Source organism: Molossus molossus, unplaced genomic scaffold (assembly GCF_014108415.1).
Source record: "Molossus molossus isolate mMolMol1 unplaced genomic scaffold, mMolMol1.p scaffold_m16_p_6, whole genome shotgun sequence".
Classification (NCBI taxonomy): Eukaryota; Metazoa; Chordata; class Mammalia; order Chiroptera; family Molossidae; genus Molossus; species Molossus molossus.
This window is the reverse complement of record NW_023425399.1, coordinates 33,277,026-33,299,574: the sequence shown is the minus strand read 5'-3', so window position 1 is coordinate 33,299,574 and position 22,549 is coordinate 33,277,026. Positions and strand designations below refer to the sequence as shown.

The 22,549-nt window shown below is 38.8% G+C and overlaps 1 pseudogene; it reads right to left on the bottom strand.

Annotated features, from left to right (window-relative positions):
* LOC118618525 overlaps positions 1-17,080 on the bottom strand; it is a 39,517-nt pseudogene extending 22,437 nt beyond the window's left edge.
* Positions 17,081-22,549: the final 5,469 nt, after the last annotated feature.

The window sequence follows — 22,549 nt, the reverse complement described above, 5'->3', positions numbered from 1 at the left end:
GTCCTCTAAATTAGCCCCCTCCTTTAACAGATGAGAAAACACGGCCAAAAAATATGTCAGGACTGTCCAAAGTCCTGCAGGAAGCTAATGAGAAAACTGATGGGGACAGCTCCGTTAGGAGTGGAGTCCAGGCCTGCAAGTCTCCAACATGCTCATTTTGTTAAGTGCATTCATCCAGTTTTTATTTCCAATTTAAAAAAATAGTGAGTTGCTAGTATCTGGCACAAAATTTCATTCGTGGGAAATCCCTGTATATGAATTACCTATTGTTGCAAAACCAACAACCACATACTTATGGTGTAAAACAGCAACAATAATTTATTATTGTTATTCTCTCATGGTTTTGGGGGTTCAGTGGACTCAGCTACGCAGTTCTCACTTAGAGGTTTCTGATGTAGTTGTAGCCAGATAGCAACTACAGCCCAAGTCCTCTTGAAGTCTTCCTCATTCACATGTCTGGGGATGGATGCTGCTGCCTGCTGGGACCTCAGGGGGACCTGTCAACCTGAATACCTGCATATGCTTCTGCATGAAGCCTGGCTTCCTCACAGATGGTATCTGGGTTTCCAGGACAAGTGTCCCAAGAGAAAGCGGACAAAAATTGCATCGTCTTTTATGACCCCATTTCAGAAGTCACTTAGTGTCACTGTCACTGTAATCACGAGCACATTTAGACTCGAGGGGAGGAAACAGGTTTCCCATGTCTCATTGGAAATAAAGTGAAAAGAATATGTGGGGTAGGAGACGGTATTGCAGCCATTGGGAAATATAATCAGTACAATGGAGAATATAGCTCATCTTTGCCCCCAGTTTCTGACACCAAGCTTAAAAAACCCTTGCAATGTCCTGTAATAAGAGTGTCTTTGTTGTGCTATGGAGTGGGACCCTAGTTGGAGACTGGAGACTGGTCACCACAAAGACTGACCACATGATTTGAAGGTTGGAACTTTGGGCCAGCACAACCTCCTGGGAGGAGAAGGGACTGGAGATTGAGTTCAATCACATGAATAATTTAATCAATTATGCCTAAGTAATGAAACCCCAATAAAAACTCAGAAGAACACTGTCCCAATAAAAACTTGGGACACTGAGTGTATTTGTTTGAATTCTCCAGAAAAACAAAATTTGTGTATCTCTTATTAGTCTTTCTTTCTCATCTATCACATCTGTCTATCTTTCTATCTATTAATTCTATCTGCCTACCTATATGTATATGTATATAGTTATAGATATAAAATATAGGAAATATTTAGATAGATAGATAGATAGATAGATAGATAGATAGATAGATAGATAGATAGATAGACAGATAGACTTTCTATAAGGAATTAACTCACATTATTATGAAGGTTGAGAAGTCCAAAATCTGCAGTTGGCAAGCTGAAGTCCCTGAAGAGCTAGTGATATAGTTCCAGTCCAAGTTCTAATCCAAGTGCAAGAGAAGACCAATGTCTCAGCTCAAAGACATCCAGGCAGGGAGAAGGAATTCTTTCTTATTCAGGCTTTTATTCTATTCAGGCCTTCAATTATTGGATGAAGTTCACCGACATTAGGGAAGGCAATCTGCTTCACTCAGTCAACCAGTTCAAGTGTGGTTCTCATCCAAAAACACCTCATATACCCATCCAGAAATGTTTAACCAAATATCTGGGTATCCCAGGCCCAGTCAAGTTGACATAAAATTAAGTACAATATTTTACCGAGGCTCAGTGGAAATTCCTGGCGGGTATACACTGATGTCCTGGGAGGGGGACATACCCAGATTACATGAGTAAAGAACAAGAAGCTCTGCGTTTTCGCCCCCCTACCCCTACCCGGTCAGCTCCCAACCTTGCTCTATGTGTCTCTTCGTTTGGCTGTTCCTGATCTGTACTCCTTATAATATAACTGTAATTGTAAGAACTGTACTTTCCTGACTTCTGTCTGAAATCAGTCTAGCAAATTATAAAACCTGAGAGGGTTAGGGGACCCTCGTCCCTGGCTGGTTAAAATGCAGATATCCTGCCCTGGCCAGTTTGGCTCAGTGGTTGAACATCGGCCTGCGGACCAGAGAGTCCCGGGTTCGGTTCCCACTAGGGGCACATACCACCAAAAAATAAATAAATAAATAAATAAAAATAAAATGCAGATGTCCTGGGAACCCCATTTGTTGCCAGCCTCTGAAGTAAGGGCAGACTTGTGGAGAACTAGTCCTTAACCTGTAGGGTCTACACTAATTCTGGGCAGTTAGTGTCAGAATTGATTGTAGGACACCCAGTTGCTGTCACAGAATTGGTATCAGACAGTCACAGCCTGTAACAGTGATTTTCAGTTACCAAATTGCTTTTTATGTTTTTATAATTCTCACTTGTCTTTTCATTTTTTATTTTATTATTAATTTTTATCCTCGAGGACATTTTTGCATTTATCTTCAGATAGAGAAGGAGGGAGAGAGAAAAAAATCAACGTGAGAGAGACACATCAATTGGCTGCCACTCGCACAACCCCAACCAGGGCAGGGAATGAATTGCAACCGAGGTACGCGTGGCCTTCGCGGGAACCAAACCAGGGACTCTCTGGTCCGCAGGCCAATGCTCTAACTACCGAGCCAAACCAGCCAGGGCAATTCTCACTTGTCTTAAAGTGAATTTTACATGTGTGGTGCCACTAGAGACAGCTTACAGGAATATCGCAGAATGCTCAGGTAGCTCTCTATTTCCATGGCCAACATTTTCCCCTGAATGCCAGAGATACCCAATGAGCACCTGTGCTTTCCACTCCGGAGGATTCCCTACCCCGTCTTCAGTCAAAGGGCCATGCAGGCTCGGCAGCAAGTCTTTCTGACAGGTCAGTTTTCTGCCCTGATGGAGATCATTACAGCAATATCTCCAGGGCTCAGGCTTTGGCTCTCTTCTCTTTTCCACCTGCATTCTCTTAGTTGATTTCTGTCAGTACCATGGCTTTAAATATCACCTATATACTCCAAACTAGACATCTGCTCTAAATGCCAGATTCTCACATTCACTCGCCCAGTCAAAATCTCTACTTACGTGTCTAATACTCCTCTCAAACTTAACGTGTACAAAACTAAGTTCACAAGGTTTTTCCTAAATCCTGCCTCCCACAGTCATCCCAGTCTCAGTTATTGGCAGCTTCATCCTTCTGGCTGCCCAGGTGTCATCCTTGACTCTCTTTTATATTTCACATCTAACCCAGCAGTAAACCCTAACAGCTCTGTTTCTAAATATACTCCAGATTCAATGACTTCCCTTTCCCCTAACTGCCACCACTGGGTCTAAGCCATCATTCTTTCTTTTTTTTTTTTTAATCCTCCCCTGAGGACATCTTTCCATTTTTTTTTGTTTAGATAAAGTGGGAGGGAGAGAGAGGAAGAGAGAGATAGAGAGAAACATTGACGTGAAAGGGGCACATCGAGTGGCTGCCACCCGCACAACCCAACCAGGGCCAGGGACAAACTGCAACCGAGGTACGCGCCCTTAGTGGGAACCGAACCCGGGTCTCTCTGTACCGCAGGCCGACCCTCTAACTGCTGAGCCAAACTGGCCAGGGCCATCATTATTTCTTGATAAAATTATCGCAATGCCCTCCTAATTGGTCTCCTTGCATTTCCTTTTGTTCCCACCTTCACAATCTACTCTCAGCACAGAGGTCAAGAAGATTCTGTTAAAAATAAGTTAAGGAGCCCTTGCTGGTTTGGCTCGCGATTAGACTGTCAGCCTGTGGACTGAGGGGTCGCAGGTTTGATTTCTGATCAAGGGTACCTACCTGGATTGCAGGTTCAATTCCCGGCCCTGGTCGGGATTGTGCAGGAGGCAATCATTCGATGTATCCTCCCCACATTGATGTTTCTCTCTCTCTCTCCCCCTTCCATTCTATCTAGAAATCAATGAAAAAAATGTCCTTGGGTGAGAACTAAAAAATAAAATAAAATAAGATGAGGAAAAATAAATAAGTTAGATTATATCACTTCTCAGCCTCATTCCATTCAAAGTAAAAGCCAAAGTTCTCAGTAAAACTTACAGGTCCTACATGACCTGCCTCCATGTTATCTCTGAGTTCTTTTCCCAACTTCATACCTTTATCATTCCATTAGAACCACTTTGTCTTGTAGCTTCAACATCTAAGGGCTATTGTACTAGCTGTTTTCTTTGCTTGGAATATCACTCTTCCAAGTACCAACATGGCTCACCCCTCACTTAATTTAGGTTACTACTCAAACTTCTGCTGTTGAGTAAACCTTTAACTGGCTACTTTATTTAACATTTCAACCCTCCTCTTCCCCAATATTTATATTTCCCAATCCTGCCTAATGTTTTTCCTTAGCTTGTATGACTATCTAACACACTAACATATCTAATATATGCATTTTACTTATCCAATACCCAGTTAGAAAGGAGCCAAATTTTATACTTCAGTAACTTAGGAGTTTGGGAAAGGGGAGGTTCATAAAAGCCAGGAAATACTTCATAGCGCAGGAGGATTTGAGTTGACTTTTGAAGAAATGGGTGGGGTTTGAATAGTCTGTGAAGAGAAAGGAGAGCATTACATGTGGAAAAGAGACGCGAGCTATTTTTCAGATTTGAGATGCAAAAAGACTCATCTGTTAAGAAGTAGGGTATTGTAGTACTTTTGGGGGGCTTTCCCTGACTATAAGGACTCTTTCATCTCTGATTTCTCTAAGTTTATCCCAGTACCTGGCACAGAATAGAAATTCAACAAATATTGGGTGGATTATTGGATGCATAAATGGATGGGTGGGTGGATGGATGGATGGATGGATGGATGGATCAAAGGATAGATGAGTGGGTAGATGATACAACCTCACTGATCTATCTACTTTCTATTTAAACAACATTGTATTCTTACGCATAATAATCATAAAGATAGTTCTTCACTTGGTGGATCAAAAGACTATTTAGTTTTGACCCACACATGAAAGAACCTTTTAAAAAATCCAATAAGGCCCTGGCCGGTTTGGCTCAGTGGTTAGAGCATTGGCCCGTGGACTGGAGAGTCCCGGGTTCGGTTCCTGCTAAGGGTACATACCTCAGTCGCAGTTTGTCCCTGGCCCTGGTTGGGGTTGTGTGGGTGGCAACCACTCGATGTGTCTCTCTCACATCGATGTTTTTCTCTCTCTTCCTCCCTCTCTCCCTCCTGCTCTATCTGAAGATAAATGCAAAAATGTCCCTGGGTGAAATTAAAAAAAAAAATACAGTAAGGTTCAGCCAGTGTGGCTCAGTAATGGAGTGTCAACCCATTCACCAAGAGGTCACCAGTTCGATTCCCAGTCAGGACACATGCCCAGGTTTTGAACCCGATCCCCAGTGGGGGGCATGCAGGAGGGGGCCAATCAATGTTCTCTCTCATTGATGTTTCTATCTTTTTCCTTCTCCCTTTCTCTCTCTCTAAAATCAATAAAGAAAAAGAATTTTTAAAAAATTATCTTTAAAAAAATAAAAAAGACAATAAGAACTTTTTAAATATGGTAAAGCACACATAACATTAAACTTACCACGTTTACCATTTTTAAATGTATGGTTCAGGAGTCTTAAGGATATTCACATTGCTAGGCAATAGCTCCCTAGAACTTTTTCATCTTGCAACACCTACAACTCTATATCCACTAAATACTAATTACTTCCCTACCCCAGCTCTTGAAAACCACCTTTCTACTCCTGTCTCTATGATTTTGACTATTTTAGATACTTCATATGAGTGGAATCATACAATATTTGTTCTAAAAAGACTATAAGAAATTTCAACTTCCCTTTATGCTACTTTGACATTGGAAAACATTCTAACCTGCAAGCTAAAGTTCCTGGTTGTGCAATTTAAAACTAGATTGGGAAACAAGAGCTGATTATTAATTTCTTGGTCTGATGTCTGTGTGTATTCAGTAGGGAAACTGATAATTATTCTCATATAAATGAGGCAAGTCAAAATACGATAATTCAATTCTAAGACATTTGTTTCTGCCCTACATTTTAATATTTCTGAAATAAAGATATGCTTTATAATCATTGAAAAAGTTCTAGGAAGATATTGCATAGCAATGTGAACTGCATTGTGTCATACTTCAATTGGCAGCATTGTTTCTTTCGTGGTGGCATTTTGTATTGCTATACTTTCTAAGCACTGGTGTCTTAGAGCTATGAAATAAGGTAAAAGGTTAGGTCAAAATGTCACAGCCAGTCCATGGTAGAACAGGGATTGAAATAAAGTTTACCACAGTTTAAACTAGTCTTTTAATGATTAGACAACATTCCCAGTAAAAAATGGGGCCCTCTTTTACAAAAAAATGGCGGCAAGTGAATGGAAGATACACAAACCATATCCCAGGACCAAACTGGAATTACAGCTAAAATAAAGACAAATCGTTGGGAAAAAGCAACAGAAAAGCAGCTTGCGAGGACCATAACCAGGGACATTGAATCGATCCTGGTAGAACTGCAGAGGTACGAGAGGAAGGCTGGGAGCCCATGCACAGCACCGGTCTTAGCTGTGAGCAGTGCCCTCGGGTTAAACTCCCAAGCAGCTCCACAGCACAGAGAGCTGGGACAGAGCACCAAAATGGCCAGAGCCACTCACTTTGGCTCCAGCACGGTGAAGGTGAACTGGACTGAAACTGTGTGGGGACACTTGAGATTTGGAGGGTGCTCAGAGCTTTTGCTGAGTTGCAGCCACTCAGGACAGTGACCATTTTACTCCTTCCCAGAGCTCTGGGAAGAGACGGTGGCACCTCCCTCAGAGATTCAACCCTACCCAGCTGGGCCATTGAAATGCAAATTGAGGCTCATTAACAACCAGCATCTGCCCCACCCTTGGGAAATCCCCTTATACTGAGCACCTGAGGGAATTTTTCATTCAACTGAGAACCCAAGGCTCTTCAAATAACCGGGGACTAATAGCCTACAGGCAAAAAGCTAGAGAATAACTGAACCGTTCCTGGGCTTTCAACTCTACCCAAGAAAGTAAGACGTGACTGTGGTGCTTAACGTGGGTCCTCTCTTGCTTATCCAAACCCAGGAAAGGGAGCCACAAACCGAAGAACACCAACACCCACAGGGAAAATTTGCAGGCTCCAAAGCCCACTGAGATAGCCAAAATGGTGAAACAAAGAAACAAGTGCCAAATGAAAGAACAAGAAACCTCTACCAAAGATGAGATAAATGAGGTGCAGTTAAGCAAGTTAACAGAGCTAGAATTCAGAGCCATGATCCCGAGGAAGCTCAACAGCATGAGTAAGGGCATCAACACCATGAGTAAAGACATAGAAACGTCAAAGATCAAACAATTGAAAATTAAAATCCACCAAGAAAAAATAAAGAATGACATACTAGAAATAAAGAACACATTAGAAGGTCTAAACAGCAGAGTAGAGGAAGCTGAGGACCGGATCAGTGAATTAGAAGACAGGGTAGAAAAAATCAACCAATCAGAAAAACAAAAGGAAAAAACAATTAAAAAACAGGAAGACTGCGTAAGAGAACTGGAAATGTAATAATATTCGCATCATAGGAGTCCCTGAAAAAGAAGAAAATGGGCAAGGGTTAGAGAATATATTTGAAGAAAGAGTGACAGAAAACTTCCCTAATTTGGTGAAGGAAGAAGGCATCCCAATTCAAGAAGCACAGAGAGCCCCAAGTAAGAAGAACCCAAACAGGCCCACACCAAGACACATACTAATTAAAATGCCAAAAATTAAAGACAAAGAGAGACTCCTAAAAGCAGCAAGAGATAAGCAACTGGTTACCTACAAAGAAACCCTAATTAGGCTCTCAGATGACTTCTCACAAGAAACACGACAGGCGAGAAGGGAATGGCACGAAGTAATCCAGGTCATGAAAAAGGAGGATCTAAATCCAAGACAACTCTACCCAGCAAGGCTATCATTCAAAATAGAAGGTCAAATAAAGAGCTTCCCAGACAAAAAAAAAAAAAAAGGCTAAGGGAATACATTAGCACCAAACCAGCACTGCAAGAAATGTTCATAGCACTGCTGTAATTAGTAGAAGAAATAGGAAAAAAATAACCACATTAAACAAAATGGCAACAAATAAGTACATATCAATTATCACCTTAATTGTGAATGGTATGAATGCTCTGATAAAAAGACACAGAGTACCTGATGGGATAAGAAAGCATGACTCACATATATGTTGTCTACAAGAGACCTACCTCACAACAAAAGACTCACATAGGTTGAAAGTGAAGGGATGGAAAAAAATCTTCCAAGCAAACAAAAGGAAAAAAAAGCTGGGGTATTAATACTCATATCTGATAAAATAAATTTCAAAATGAAGGCCATACTAGAGACAAAGAAGGCCACTACATAATATTGAAAGGATCTATCCAACAGAAAGGTATAACCTTGATAACCATATATGCACCCAATACAGGAGAACAAAAATATATTATAAATCTTCTGAAGGACTTCAAGGGAGAAATTGACAGCAATACAATCATAGCAGGAGACATCAACACCCTGTTGACATCACTGAATAGATCCTCTAGACAAAAATTAGCAAGGAAACAGAGACTCTAAAGGAAGCGCTAAACCAAATGGATTTAATAGATATCTACAGAAAATTACACCCCAAAACTACAGAATTCACATTCTTCTCAAGTGCACATGGGACATTCTCAAAGATAGACCACATATTAGGACACAAACTAAGTCTCTACAAGTTCAAGAAGATTGAAATCATATCAAACATCTCAGATCACAATGGCATGAAACTAGAAATCAATTGCAACAAGAACATGCAAAAACATTGGAACACATGAAGGCTAAATAGCATGTTATTAAACAATGAATGAGTTACTGTGGAGATCAAGGAAGAAATTAAAACCTTCCTGGAAACCAATGAAAATGAACACACAATGACACAAAATCTATGGGATGCAGCAAAAGCAGTTCTTAGAGGGAAGTTCATAGCACTACAGGCCTATCTCAAGAAGCAAGAAAAATCTCTAATAGACTATCTAAACTCACAACTTAAAGAACTAGAAAGCAAACAAAAAGAAAACCTCAGAGCAAGTAGAAGGAAGAAAATAGTAAAGATCAGAGCAGAAATAAATGACATAGAGACCAAAAAATAAAAAGAAAATAAAAAAATAAACAATTTAAAGGATCAATGAAACAAAGAGCTGGTTTTTCAAAAAGATAAACAAGATTGATGGACACTTAGCTAGACTCACCAAGAAACAAAGAGAGAGAACCCAAATACACAAAATTAGAAATGAAAGAGGAGAAGTAACAACTGACACCACAGAAATACAAAAGATCATTAACAGCTACTATGAACAATTACATGGCAACAAATTCGAAAATCTAAGCAAAATGGACAAATTTCTAGAAACACATAGTCTCCCAAAACTGAACCAGGAAGAGATAGAAAACTTGATCACACCAATAACAACTCAGGAAATTGAAGAAGTAATCAAGACTCTCTCAGCAAACAAAAGCACAGGCCCAGATGACCTCTCAGGGAAGTTTTACCAAACATTCAAAGAAGACCTAATACCCATTCTCCTCAAATTGTTTCAAAAAATTCAAGAAGAAGGAAGCCTACCAAACTCCTTTTATGAGACCAGCATAATTCTAATTCCAAAACCAGAAAGACACTACAAAGAAACAAAACTACAGGCCAATATCCCTGATGAACATAGATGCCAAAATCCTGAACAAAATATTAGCAAATCAGATCCAGCAATGCATCAAAAAATTATTCATCATGACCAAGTGGGATTCATCCCAGGGATACAAGGCTGGTACAATATTTGCAAATCAATAAATGTGATAAACCACATAAATAAAATGAAGAATAAAAACCACATGATCATACCAATAGATGCAGAAAAAGCATTCGACAAAATCCAGCATCCATTTCTGATAAAAATGCTCAACAATGTGGGAATAGAGCAATTATACCTTGACATAATAAAGGCCATATATCAAAGACCTACAGCCAACATAATACTCAATGGGCAAAAACTAAAATAATTTTTCTTCAGGACAGGAATGCCCACTTTCGCCACTCTTATTTAACATAGTACTAGAAATCTTAACCACAGCAATCAGACATGAAGTAAAAATAAATGCGATCCAAACTGGAAAGGAGGAAATGAAACTGTCATTATTTGCAGATGACATGATATTATATATAGAAAACCCTAAAGACTCAATCAAAAATCTACTAGACTTAATAAATGAATTTGGCAATGTAGCAGGATACAAAATTAACGTCAAGAAATCGATGGCATTCTTATACACCAATGATGAACTCACAGAAAGAGAAACTGAAAAAACAATCCCATTTGCTATCATGGCAAAAAAAAAATTAAGATACCTAGGAATAAACTTAACCAAAGAAGTAAAGAACCTATTTGCAGAAAACTACAGGACATTGAAAAAAGAAATAAAGGAAGATATAAAAAAGTGGAAGCACATTCCTTGTTCATGGATTAGAAGAATTAACATCATTAAAATGTCCATACTACCCAAAGCAATCTATAGATTCAATGCAATTTCCATCAAAATACCAACGGCATACTTCACAGAACTAGAAGAAATACTTCAAAAGTTCATATGGAACCAAAAAAGACCCCGAACTGCCACAGCAATTTTGAAAAAGAAGGACAAAGTAGATGGGATCACAATACCAGACATCAGGTTATACTACAAAGTGACTGTAATCAAAACAGTCTAGTACTGGCACAAGAACAGGTATATAGACCAGTGGAACAGAACAAAGAACCCAGAAAGGGACCCAAGACATTATGCTCAAGTAATATTTGACAAAGGAGTCAAGAGCATACAGTGGAGTAAAGACAGCGTCTTTAATAAATGGTGTTGCGAACATTGGACAGCTACATGCAAGGAAATTAAACTAGACCATCATTTTACACCATACACAAGAATAAACTCAAAATGGATAAAAGACTTAAATGTGAGCCATGAATCCATAAAAATCGTAGAAGAAACTGTAGGCAACAAAATTTCAGACATCACACGCAGCAGAATTTTCACTGATACATCACCTAAGGCAACAGAAACAAAGGAGAAAATGAACACATGGGACTACATCAAACTAAAAACCTTCTGCACAGCAAAAGAAACAATCATCAAGATGGAAAGGCAACCCACTGTATGGGAGAACATCATTGCCAATGATGTATCAGATAAGGGGTTAATTTCCAATATATATAGAGTGCTCATACAACTCAACAAAAGGAAGACAAAGAACCCAATTAAAAAATGGACAGAGGGCCATGGCCAGTTTGGCTCAGCAGTTAGAGCATCGGCCTGCGGTCCGGAGAGACCCGGGTTCGGTTCCCGCTAAGGGCACGTACTTCGGTTGCAGTTTGTCCCCGGCCCTCGTTGGTCGTGCGGGTGGCAGCCACTCGATGTGTCCCTTCACGTCGATGTTTCTCTCTCTCTCTCTCCCTTCCTCTCTCTCCCTCCCACTCTATCTGTACAAAAAATGGAAAAATGTCCTCGGGTGAGGAAAAAAAAAAAATGGGCAGAGGAACTGAATAGACACCTCTCCAAACAGGACATACAAATGGCCAAGAGACATATGAAGAAATGCTCAACATTACTAATCTTCAGAGAGATGCAAATTGAAACAACAATGACGTATCATCTCACACCTGTCAGAATGGCCACCATCAACAAATCATCAAACAAGTGTTGCTGAGGGTGTGGAGAAAAGGGGACTCTACTACACTGCTGGTGGGAATGCAGACTGGTGCAGCCACTATGGAAAACAATAGGGTGTTACCTCAAAAAATTACAAATTAAGCTGCCATTTGACCCAGTGAAACCACTTCTAGGAATATACTCTAAGAAGCCTGAAACACCAATCAGAAAGAATATATCTACCCCCATGTTCATAGCAGCACTATTTACAATAGCTAAGATCTGGAAACAGCCCAAGTGTCCATCAGTAGACAAATGGATAAAAAAGCTGTGGTACATATACACAATGCAGTACTATGCAGCTGTAAGAAAGAAAGATCTCTTATCCTTTGAGATGACATGGAGGGACCTGGAAAGTATTATCCTAAGTGAAACAAGCCATGCTGAAAAAGACAAATACCACCTGATCTCACTTATTTGTAAAATATAATGATCATAACAGTCTGAGGAATAGGGTAGATCCAGAGACATGGAATAAGGGTACAGACTGACAACCCTCAGAAGAGGGGGTGGTGGGGGGAGGGAAGAGATAAACCACAGAACTTATATGCATGTACATATAACCAATGGACATGGACAACAAAATCGGGGACGGGGTGGAAGGGATGGGCAGGAAGGTGTCAATGGGGGAAGAAAAGGAGAAACGTCTATAACAACAACAACAACAACAACAAAACCAAAGTCATAGATACACACACAAAAATGGAGCCCTTCCCAAATTGTTTTATTGTCACACCTTATGAATTTAAAGAAACTATCATTCTATTCCAGATGTCTCCCATTTGATGTTGGAAGGGAAGAAATAATGAGTTTCATAAACACTCTCTTACGACAAGTTTCTTGCAGCTAAGACCTCACTTAATGCACGCATAGCAAATAACAATGCAGGAATGTGTTACATATTTCATGGGGCATCCTTACTCTAAAAAAATAATTTATTGTTTATTTGAGATTCCAATTTGTCTAGGCACCCTTTATTTAATCTAGAAAACTTAACTCACCCAACCCTTGGAATAAGGGAGATCAATGGACCAATTTTGACTTTCTACAAGATTCTCAGTGAGGGGAGCTGGGCAGGGAGGCCTGAGATGCTCCAGTTAACCAGGAGCCCTTTGGACAGTGTCTGACCCATGCTTTTTGGAGCTTCCTCGATTCAGCTCCTAAAATTCATGTTGGAAGTGTAGCAAATATTCATTTTGGCTAAATGCCAAATGGCCTAGTGTTAAAATAAATATTGGGTGAAGCCAAATATCACTAATTTAGAATGACCTTCTAGAGCAGGTTGGTTTCTTTAAAAACTCACAGCCTGAATGAAATTAAGTAGCAAAATAAAAATATGATTTATGAAGCATATTTTGTTAATATCATTAATAATAATAAACTAATACCTTTGCAAAGACTATAAATATGGTTTATAAGCAATCTCTGTTATTCTGTCTTCCATTCTTATTTAAAATTGTGCAAACATTTCTTGACTCATAAAGGATAGTATGTTCTTCCTAAAGTTATCTAGAGGCATTCTTGCGTAATATCCTTACTAGCTGCTGATCTATTTTCTTATTGATTTAACTATTTGAAAGTGTTTAATCCTTGATTTAGTACATAAAATTAACAACTTTTGTAATCATTAACTAAAGTAGCAATTTTCCCTTGTAGTAATAAATGTATATTTATATTTCAATTGACTGGTAGAATTTTAATATATAAACTTCATAAGGACATTTTCATTTCACATAATGTCTAGATGCTTACCTCTGAAAGTGAATATTGAACTGTTAACAATAAATTCAAAAGAATGCTAGTCTGTTTTATTTAACTGATGTTTGAAAACTCAAAGTGTGGTCCTGGACTAGCAGCATCAGCTGGAAAAAAATATACTGGATTTGAGGCCAATCCCAGACCTACAGAATCAGGATCTGGAGATGGGGTTGCATTTTAACAAGCCCCCCAGTTTATTCACATGAGCACCGAAGTTTGAAAAACTCTGGCCTTGAAAAGAAGTTCTTAGCCACTGGCTTGAAATACAGGATTTCTGACTCTAGGGAATTAATATCTTAACAAGACGCTCAAGTGACTTTTGTGCACATTAAAGTCTGAGACCTGATGTCCTAACGATACGTAAACTGAATGCTGTGCTTCATGATCACTGTCTCTAACCGGCTGACACTGAAGTATCAGAGACTTTGAGTGGTCCCTGTGCCCCAGACCGGTGAATGAAATATAAGAACTATGTCAGCCAACAGTGACAGCTGTCAATCTCATCCTATTCTTCCATCTGTCCACATTACCCCTTTTCAGTTCTTAATTAGCGTAACCACCACACAAACCTCCTACCTCCTGTTAGCCTGTACCCGTTTCTGTTGCATAGCAGTATCTGACACAATGTCTCCTATGATAGCTTCATCAAAGTCATTATAAGGGCTTACCCAAAAGATATGTTGGGAGATAATATACAATAAAGGTCTTCCAATTTGTTAAGAGACTTCTTCTAAAGCAGGATTCGCAACCCTGGCTGTATATTGAAATCACCTGATAGCTTAAAAAATTCTCATATTCATGGAGCCACCCAGACAATTAAATCTGAATCTCTGAAGATGAGATGCAGGCATTAACCTTTTTGTCAAAGATGCCTAGGGGTGATTCCAATATGCAGCCAAGGTAGAGAAACAATTATCTAAAGTTTGGTTTGATTGCCACGACTCCTACTTGCAACATGGCCTATGCCATTAAGTCTAATGCTCATGGTATTTCAAGTTCAAGCACGTGAAACACAAAATGGAAAGATCTATCATCACACAGGGAGCCTTTTAAGTACCAAGGTCATCACTCTAAAAATTACCCCTTTAATTGAGAAATCCACACTAAATGCTTCAGAGACATCAAAGTTGGCACATCAAAAATTTGCCATAAGCCCTGGTCAGTGTGGTACAGTGGTTAGAGCATTGCCCGAAGACTGAAGGGTCTCGGGTTCGATTCCTGGTCAATGGCACCTACCTGGATTGTAGGCTTGACCCCCTGCCCTGGTCCAGGGCACGTGTGGGAGGTAACCAGTCATTGATGTGTCTCTCTCACAATGAGATTTCTTTCTCTCTCTCTCTCTCTTCCCCTCCCTCCCTTCCTTCCACACTATTTTTTTTTTTTTAATCCTCATCTGAGGATATTTTTCTATTTATCTTTAGATAGAGTGGGAGAGAGTGAGAGAGAGAGAAACATCAACTCGAAAGGGACACATCGACTAGTTGCCTCTCTCACGACTCCAACCAGGGCCAGGGACAAACTGCAACTGAGGTACGTGCCCTTGACCAGAATCAAACCCAAGACTCATTGGTCCACGGGCTGACGCTCTAACCACAGAGCCAAACCAGACAGGGCCCTTCCACTCTCTCTAAAAATCAATGGAAAAAATATCTTTGCGTGAGGATTAACCAAATAAATATAAAATAAAATTGCCATAATGCTCACATGTTATTTTCTATTCTTCCTAATCTGGTGACTCCCCGAAATGCATTCAGTTGCATTTCCTGTCCACCCCCTCTTATATGTGAAGGTCAGAGTCTTGTAAGCAGTTTGGTGTTAACTTTTAAGTTTGAACTCCATGTTAAATATTGCTTCTGATCTCTCAACACAGTCATTTAGGAGAAAATATCCATGTTTTACAACTCTTCTGGCCATAAGGATCTTGTTTCAAGTTTAACCCAAATCCCCCCAGCAGCTGAACAAGTTCATCTCTGCTCTTGAAGAGGAATTCTTGATTGCAGCTCCACAATCCCAGACAAGCTTTGGAATTTGGAATTTTCGGAGAGTAAAGCAATAATGCAGTGAGCATGGCATATTGTGTTATATCTCCAGGGAGGCCCAAAGCAGCATCCCGTAATAAACACACTTAAATCTATGCAATGAAACATTAAAATTCAGAGTAAGAATGAGAAGTAGACATTATAAAACATCTCACGTGAGTCTGGTTTTGTCATTAAATTTACAAAAAACTTAGTTTTCTGAGCTTTAGGCATTATGGATAAGAGAGTGCACATTGCAAGTTACTATAAAAAAAATTTAAAAAGAGTGAACTTCGATCGGAAAAGCTGAAGGGAAACAAATGAACAACAGCAGCTGTATACATTAGAAAAGCTCATTTAACAGATTTTTTCCCCCCACAAGCCAGCTGGATTTGAAATGAGAGTTGTCTGGCCCCTTTGGGGCCCAGGCTCAGAGTCCCAACCAGGAGACCTTGCAATAAAAAAGAAATTATTTGAATTGGGAGATGAGTTTTAGGGAAAGATGGAATTAGGAAAATAATGAAAAGCTTTGGGAGCACCCAGAAATGGCATCATGTATGTGGGCTAATTATTTTCAATTCACCCCCCAAGCAGTTTACAGCTGCCTCCCCTTCATTTCTCCCTTTCTTTTAATTCGTCTACATCAATGCGCCAGTGGTGAGTTGTTCAGGATGTCCTGGCCCACCCTCGGACAGACCCATTGTTCTTGCAGCTTTTTAGAAATCTGTGGCCTCTTCAGATCTTTTAATTTTGCACTCAACGTCATCTGGTCTTCTGCTCCTTGACTGTTTTCCTTCAGGAAAAAAGAGAGGAATCTCTTGGGTCGTCTTTAATTGGCTTTTGCTCAAGGAGCATTACAGTTTAGTGAAAAGAAGATGGAAATTGGGAAATTGTAGCCCTCCATTAGAAATATAGGCTGCTTTTCTTTCTCAAAATATTCCTGAAGATTTTTCTTTTGGCATTGTTTTTGTTTGTTTTTTAATCCTCACCTGAGGATACTTTTCCATTGATTTTTAGATAGAGTGGAAGGAAGGTAGAAGGAGGGAAAAATAGAGGGAGGGAGGGAGAGAGAGAGAGAGAGAGAAACATCAATGTAAGAGAGATATAGATTGGTTGCTTCCCACATGACGTGTACTGGGGCTGGGGATAGAACCCGAAACCCAGGTACATGCCTTTGACCCAGAACCAAACCTGAGGTCTTTTGGTGTGTGCTCTAACCGCTGAGCCAAGGGCTTGGCATTGTCTTTTAAAGAATGAATCCAGATCTGGCCAGTGTGACTCAGTTGGTTGGAGTGTCCTTCTGTGCACTGAAAGGTCAAGAGTTCAATTCCCAGTCAGGGCACATATTCAGGTTGTGGTTTTATCCCATATGGGAAAGGATGTTTCTTTCTCACCTCTTTCTCTCTCTTTCTTTCTCTCTCTATCTCTTCCTGTCTCTCTAAAATCAATAAACATATCCTTAGGTAAGGATAAAAATAAAATAAAGTAAGCTCCAGGTTTCCAAAGAAAAATGTCTGAATCAATGTCTTATGAGCATCATGGTCTTTCCTATCCTTTCCTGACTGACCTTCAGCAGAACCTGGTGTACTGCTTTGACCATTTCCGGCCTTTCAGGGAGTACTTTAGAAGATTGACAATGTTGGAAGCAAAATTCAGTGTTAAAACACAATTTAAGAGTCATTAGAGAGAGAGCTGAGGAGGTATCCTCAATTCTTGCGAAGTCGAACACTGATCCTAATCTGAGCCAGGGTGATTTTCACATGTGGTTTCTACGTCTCATTATTCTCTAGCCACACCTAGGACATTCATAAGGCAAAGACCATAGAGTCTATATGTAGCTTACAGAAAGTTTCATGCCATGTTTCCTCTAATACAGGCCTTATTTTATGCACAGGTGTATAAACTAATAAAAATAGCACATAGAAGCGGCTGAGAAAAAAAATAGCATCTATTTCTTAACTGCTATGAGTCGGGCAGTACAATCTAAGCTTTAGACGCTTGCTACTCAGAGCGTGGTGGCGAATCCACGGCAATGGCATGGTCTGGGAACTTGCCAGGACGTACTGTCAGGCCCACCCCCAGACCCATGGACTCAGAACCTTTATTTAATCAGATGCCCAGGGAATACTGATACACAGTAAAGTTTGAGAAGTTCAGTTATAGACATTATCAGAATTAATCCTGATTATGTCTTCATGAGGATGGGAGGAACCAGAGCCCCATTTATTTATTTATAATATCTTTTTTTCCAACTTTATTGAGATATAATTAACATATAGTGTTGTGTAAGTTTAAAGTGTATAACATGTTGATTTTATACACTTATATGTGGCAAAATGATAAGCTTTGTATTGTTTGCTAACACCTACATCATGTCACTTATCACTTCTTTCTTGAGGTTAGAACACTTAAGATCTACTCCTTTAGCAACTTTCAAGTATATAATACAGTATTATTAACTATAATCACCGTACTGTACATTAGATCCCTTGAACTTATTTATCTTATAACTGAAAGTTTATATCCTTTGATCAACATCTCCCCATCTCCCCCACCTCCAGCCCCTGGTAACCACTATTCTACTCTCTGTCTCTGAGTTTGGTTTTTTGAGTCTCCACATATAAGTGATATACAGGATTTGTCTTTCTCTGTCTAACTTAATTTGTTTAGCAAAATGCCCTCAAGTTTCATCCATGTTGTCTCAAAGGTCAGGATGTCCTTCTTTCTCATGGCTGAATAATATTCCATGGTATATGTATATATCACATCTTCTTTAGCCTTTCATCTGTTGATGGACACTTAAGTTGTTTCTATATTTCAGCTATTGTGAATAATCCTGCAATGAATGTGGGACTTAGATATCTCTTCAAAATTCTTTCTATATCCGACCCTGGCTGGTGTGACTCAGTGGGTAGAGCCTCGGCCCATGCACCAAGGGGTTGTGGGTTTGATTCCTGATCAAGGTCATAGGTGAGTTGCAGTTTTGATCCCCAGCCCCAGTTGGGGCACCTGCAAGAGGCAACCAATCAATGTGTCTCTCTCACATGGATGTTTCTCTTTCTCCCTTCTCCTTCTCCCTCCCTTCCACTCTCTCTAAAATCAATGGAAAAATATCCTCCTCAGGAAAGGATTAAAAAAAAAAAGATTATTTCTATACCCAGAAGTGAGATTGCTAATTCATGTGATAGTTTTATCTAATTTTTTTAGGAAACTCTATATTGTTTTTCATAGTGGCTCCACCAATTTACATTCCTGGCAATATCCTGTTTTAGAGATGAGAAAGCAGAGGTGTAGAAAGCTTTCTCTTTGAAAAGACAAATTTAGAACAAGGCCGACAGTAAAACACAGGCTTATAATCATTATACTCTGTGACCTCCAACCTAATTTATAAGCATTTGCTTTATGTGTAAATTCTTGGGAGCTCACTTTAGCATAAATAAATGATAACAAACTCACAAAGTAAACAAGTTTAATAATAAATTGAGCATCTGGTCTTTTCAGTATTGACATTGGGGAATGCTGATATTTTGCTGGTGAATAATTAAACAGGGGAGAACGTGATGATAGAGAATTGGTTTTGTTCTCAGGAAAGGTGGGCAGCTTGGTGTGAGTGGGTAAGCCAATTAGTCAATGAGCTGACAACGTTGAACTGTACCTGAGCCCTGTGCTTCCAGATTACAGAACAGTTAAGATATCCTCTCAGCGTTTGTTCTCCAAAATCCCACCACCTTTTCCGATTCTGGGAAATGATTTACTGAATAAAAACACCCTCCCCAAATGACTTAGATAAGACTGGCGGTCCACTCTTTCTCATGACTCTCATCAGATTGCAGATGACTTTCTTCTTTACCCGGTGACAGCCAAAAATAGACCTTTCTTCTTTTGCTTGAGCTTATTGAAAGGCCAGAGGCAGACCTGCACTTCCAGCTCTGTCTCATGAATGATTAGCTAGCTAGACACAGAGATAAACATTTTCTGTTCAGCTGACTGACATCATCTGATTGCAAAATATTCCAACTGTAGATTACTCCACCTATATAACTTGTCTACTCCTCCCTGTAGAAGTCTAAGGCAAACTGCCCCGCCGAAACACTGTAGGTGTTCTCCCTATTTTATCACCTTAATAAAATCAATGGCCTTATTTTTTTCAGTTTTTCTCTTGGCAGAGATCATGGTTTCATGTCTTTAATGACTAAGGGTTGGTGATTAACCTGGTAAAGGTAAACCTTGCTTGATTATATCTGAGCTTTGTAACATCAAGGGGAAATACAACTTTTTTGAATCTTGTAAGAATATCTTCTTTCCAGTTCACTGACATCTTGCCCAGGTTTGGTAAATCTCATAAGCTACCACCTTCTCAAAAGTTCTCTAGGGCCCAGGACATCACCTAGGCTCTAGTATCAGTTTATATTAAGCAGGCTCAGCATTCTCTGAGTTTCCTGCTGACGTGCTGAAAATGTTTGAAAATATAAGGATGTTTAAAGCAGAAATGCTCTAAATGTTTAAATGTGTATGAAGTTACAGAGGTGATCTAAAAAGCATTGGAAAGCTTCAAAGTAATATATATAAATTAAATAAAATATAGATGCTCTTTCAACCTTTGCATTTCACGTGATATCGTTTTTCTTTTCTAGAAGCCTGCTTAACTTCAAACACAAAAGGTGTTAAGAAAGCAATATGTATTTATTCAATTTCATTTGTCACAGGAAGAAAAAGCAACCACTTTCCTATGCGTTATGAAAAGACATGCCTTGTACAAAATAGAATTCCAGAAATGGAAAGGGAGGGACGTTTTCATTTACTCCCTCTCTCATTTTTGCTCAGAAGCAATCCTGAGATTAATAAAAACCCATGTGAACATCCTTCTTTGCATTACATCTGTGTGTGGATTCAACATTGAATGATTAAAGAATAGAGAATAAATAAAAAAAGACGTCCGGATTAACAAAATGGTTTTGGGCTTGAGTTTTTAATCCTGACAATGGAATATGTTGTTTGGTGGTCTTTTCATAGAAAATGTACAGTGAATTTAATGAATTCAAATTAGAAACTCTTTAGGTTCTCTTAAAATCAGGGCTAAGGCATCAGCATAAACAGGAATTTAAAAATCTATTAAGTACTGCCCTGGTTGGTGTGATTCCATGGTTAGAGATTTGGCCTGTGCACCAAAGTGTCTTGGGTTTGATTCCTAGATGAGGGCATGCACCTGGGTTGCAGATTTGATACTGGCCCTGGTTGGGGCACGTGCAGGAGGCAACCAATCAATGTTTTTTTCTCTCTCTCCCCCTTCCTCCTTCTCTTCCACTCTCTCTAAAAATCAAGGGAAAAAATATCCTCGACTGAGAATTAACAACAACAAAAATATATTAATGTTTCTTTAAAACTCTACAAAACTATTAGAATTCTTATAACCAAAAGTGTCATTATATAAATATTTATGACTATAGAAATTTTTTGTTCTGCATATAAATTATGCAGAAAAATCACCCACTTACTCCTCCGACATTTCTACTGCCTACCACCAAGCTGTTTTCATAGAAATATCAAGCTTTATTTTCATATCTGTGTTTTCTCGTCTGCCTCTGGAGAATAATTAGGGAGAACCAACAACACTGAAGATAATTAAAATATTTCAATAGATTTCAGAGGCAGCAAGAAATAACATCAAGCAAAGTATAGACCTTTATGCACTATGGCAACAGAAGGACTGAATTTTGAGCCTAAGCCAACCAAAAGGTTTTTGTAGTTTGAATATGCAGTGCTCTTAGTGATTTTACAAAATAATCTCTTTACTCTGAATCAATACACAGGATCACAAGACCATTGTTTATTATTTTTTCTAAATTAATTATAAATTGAGGTAATCTAAGGTGATAATAGCATTTTTTCTAGTTTATTGAGATATAATTGACATAAAACATTATACAAGTTTAAGGTGTACCAGATGATGATTTGATACTCATATATATTGTAATGTGAAGTGATTACCACAATAAGATTAGTTAACACCTTCATGATCTCACATACTTAGCTTGTGTGTTAAGAACATTAAAAATTTACTTTCTTAGCAATTTTCAAGTATATAGTACAGTACTGTTAACTATAGTCACTATGCTCTACATTAGATCTTCAGTATTTATTCATGTTATAATTAGGTTTGTACCCTTTCACTAGTAATTCCCCATTTTCTCCACCCGTTATCTCCTGACAACCACCAGTCTAACCCCTGTGTGTATGAAAGTTTCTATTCAGATCTTCTGATCATTTTTAAATTGGATGATGATGATGATGATGATTTGCTATTGAGTTGTATGAATTCCTTATATATTTTGAATATTAACCACTTATGAGATAGATGGCAAATATTTTCTCCCATTCCTTAGGTTGATTTTTCATTTTGTTAATTGTTTCATTTGCTGTGAAAAAGCTTTTTATTTTGATGTAGTCCCACATATTTATTTTTGTTTTTGTTGGAGCTTTTCCCCTATATTTTCTTCTAGGGGTTTTATATTTTGGGATCTTATATTTAAGTCTCTAATTAAATTCAAGCTAGTTTTTGTGAGTGGTGTAAGACAGGGGGTTCAGTTTTATTCTTTTGCAATAAATTATTCAGTATAAACTTTCCTCTTAGAACTTTGTTTGCTGCATCTCATAAGTTTTGGTATGTTGTGTTTCCATTTTTGTTTGTTTCAAGCTTTTTAAAATTTCCCTTTGATTTCTTCTTTGATCCATTGGTTGTTTAGGAGTATTTTGTATCATTTCCACAAATTTGTGAATTTTCCAGTTTTCCTCCTGTTATTGATTTCTAGTTTTATAATATTTTGGTCAGAAATGATACTTGGTATCATTTTATTCTTCTTACATTTGCTAAGACTTGTTTTGTGACATAACACATGATCTGTCCTAGAGAATGTTCCATACGTGCTTGAGAAGAGTGCATATTCTGCTGCTGTTGGATGAAATATTATGTGGATGTCAGTTGGGTATATCTGGCTTAAAGCATAGTTCAAGTCCAATGTTTTCTTATTGATACTCTGTCTGGATGCTCTGTCCATTGTTGAAAGCAGGA